Source organism: Hyaena hyaena, unplaced genomic scaffold, assembly GCF_003009895.1.
Source record: "Hyaena hyaena isolate Hyena2069 unplaced genomic scaffold, ASM300989v1 scaffold_759, whole genome shotgun sequence".
Classification (NCBI taxonomy): Eukaryota; Metazoa; Chordata; class Mammalia; order Carnivora; family Hyaenidae; genus Hyaena; species Hyaena hyaena.
The window spans coordinates 818,954-821,974 of record NW_024081389.1 but is presented as its reverse complement, the minus strand read 5'-3'; positions in this window follow the sequence as shown (position 1 = coordinate 821,974).

Below are 3,021 nucleotides of genomic sequence, written 5' to 3'. Positions count from 1 at the left end.
GGACCTTTGAAGTGGACCTCTTCCTTCTGCCTGAAATGTCCTTCCCCTTATCTGCTCAGTTCTTCATATATTTTCTCAAACTTTTCCTTTTTAGTGAAGCCTACCCTGACTATGCAGGGAATAGTCAGTTCTATATTTAGAATTGCAGTCTCCACCTCTGATGGTTCTGATTTCCCTTACTCTGCTTTAATATCCAACCTCCATCCCATCTTTTAACACACTATGCAGTATGGTATTTCAGCTTTTAATTCATCTTCCTTTTTACTACCTGTGTCTCCTCACTAGAATGCAAGTTCCTCATGGGCTGGGATTTTTGTTTGTTTTGCTTGATATAGATACAGAACACTTAGAGAAACTCTCGGTATATAGTAGGTACTCAACTATTTTGTAGATTGAATGTAAAAATGAGTAGGTTTGAATCACTACCTAATAACTGGCTTACAATCCTAGGAAAGTCACTTAAATCTTTTTGGACCTCAGTTTCTTTATATACATTTTGAAGATAATACTGCCTGAGTTTGAGGGCTTTTTGGTAAGGATCCACGGTGACCTTTCTGAAGGTACTCAGTACAATTTTGACATACCTATTGGGAGCAGAAAAGGCTTATTCTTCTTTTCCTTTCCTTTATTCTCTTTTCTCTCCATTATTATCATCTTCAGTTTCCATTAAAATTACTGAATCACTTACTAAATCTTTCATGAATTTTTGAATAATGCAAGTTATAAAGCAATTAAAATCTCAAGACCGGCATAGATTACATGTTATAGACACTCAGAGGAAGGACATATTGTGGGCAGGGATAAAGACAGGGAAGGTACCGTGGTAGAAGATCATGGGCTTATAGAGCCTAAAATCAGGCTTCAGCCTTGCCAATCCTAAGCTTCCCTCAACTTGGTTTTACACATAAAAACTGGGGATAATAATGTCTTTCTCAAGTTTGAACTGAGGATTAAATGAGGTGCTTTTTCTGTAAAAGCATCTGGTCCTTGCCATTACATAGAAGAACTTGAAGAAAGTTGGTTAGGTCTGAGGGAACATTTGATCCTTACTGAGGTGAGAAGAGTTTCAACATACAGAGATGGTGGAAATAGAGAAAGACATTATAGACACAATGAAGTCTGCACAAATGGAGAAGGTTTGGGGATCATCAGTGTAGCCTTTATGAGAATCTATATGAATGTATGAGAAACAAACAAGAAACCCTGTTGATCTTAGCCAGGATATGAGATTTCTTCACTGCCCTGTAAACGTTTGAAGTCATCTGGTGGTCAGTGGCGAAACTTAAGAGCATTTGGATGGCAGAATTAATAAGATGGGAACCATGCTTTAGTGAGATTGATTGATATGACAGCAAGTGTGTAAGCTTCACTGGAAGAGAAGAGACTCCAGGCAGTGAGACCAATCCCTACTGGGTGTCTGGCGCTTAACCAATATTTGCTGAATTAATTAAATATTAAAGAATGTATTTGCATTTTGTTAGGTGCACTATTCACCTTTCTAATTAGTGTCTGGAGACATTATGCACATGATAATGCTTTGCTTACTCTTTCCATCTCTGATGCATGTAATGGGAATGAAGAGGATGGACATATCCAGTGACTCTCCTCTCAGGATTGACATACTGTCTCCTCTTTGCCTCATTTAAAATGCAGAGATTGAAAGTCAAATTTAAAGGATAGAGAAGATTGCATTAAGTCATTAAATAAAACGTCCTTTGAGGCCAAAGGTATGATGGGTTGTAAATAGCCATTTGTCAGCAATATGGGATTAACCACCTTAAACCTTTTCCTTTTTTTTCCCCTAACAAAATGATGGCTCTTGCAAAACTGAGCAGGCTTCTTGTTTGAAGTGATCTTTTGTTGACACTTGTGTGCCCTAGTGGAACTGGCATCCCAATTTGTGAGTGGGCGCTCAGCCAACTTGCAAATGGGCATGAGCACAGGCAGCCAGTCTTTGTGGCTGACATGCATTGATTATGCAGGATGTCAGGCTAGTAAAGTTGAAATGGCCGTCTGTCCTCAGCTTCTGTTCTGGCCATGGAAGGGATGGGCTGTCATGAGTCCAGCTTTCAGCTCAATTAATTCCAAAAAATAAGAATTAGCTTCTGCAGTGAATTGCATCAAATTAATATGCCTAGGAAATCCAAATAGGTATTCCTCCAAAAGAAAAAAGGATCTTTCTCTTTATGGCTTTAGCTTGTATAAAATGAAAGACAGACTTGATCATAAAAAACATCACCCCACCACTCTGGTTTTGTCATTTAATTTCTCTCTCCCTAGAATGGGTATCGTTCTAAGAAATGGGTGAATTTTACTTACGTTTGCCAAACAATGATGTGTAGGATACTGCTATTTCTAAGTCTTCTAAAATTTTTTTAGTTTTGTGTTGTTGTTTTTTTTTTATCGTTAAAGGAAACCATTTAAAAGCATAGATAAAAATTCATGTTGTCAGTGCATTAAGTCAAGAGCTGGTCTTCCTAGAGTGGCTCTCGAAAGTTTGAGTCCCTTTGGGTTCTTTTTAAGGAGCCCTCTAGATGCATCCTGTTTACCAGGATGAATGACAATGGTCTTTGGGGTTTGATATATTCAACTAAGTCCATTAGACTATAAACTGCTGAAGGACATAGCCTCTCCCTTTTTCACGGGCATGTCCCTTGTTACTAGCACTAAGCCAGGCATAAACCAGGTGCTCAGTAAAACATTGTTAAATCAATTTATGAAACTTACTATGTTGAATCTGTTTGGAGGGGTTCAGGGGACACATCAGGAGTGAAGGGGAAGAGAAATGCAATTCACTGAACTCTTATAAGGCACCAAGCAACTGCTAGGCTCAGTATACATACATGGGTATTCCTTGCCTGCCTTTTAATTCATAGCTTAGATGTCACTGTCTTTCTCCAGCTTCCCTTCCTAATCACTCATGCCTGGGTTATTTGTCCCTATATGTTCCCACCTATCTCTCATACTGTATTATAATTGCTTATTTACAGGCTTTGCCTCCTCACTGGGCTGTAAAATCCA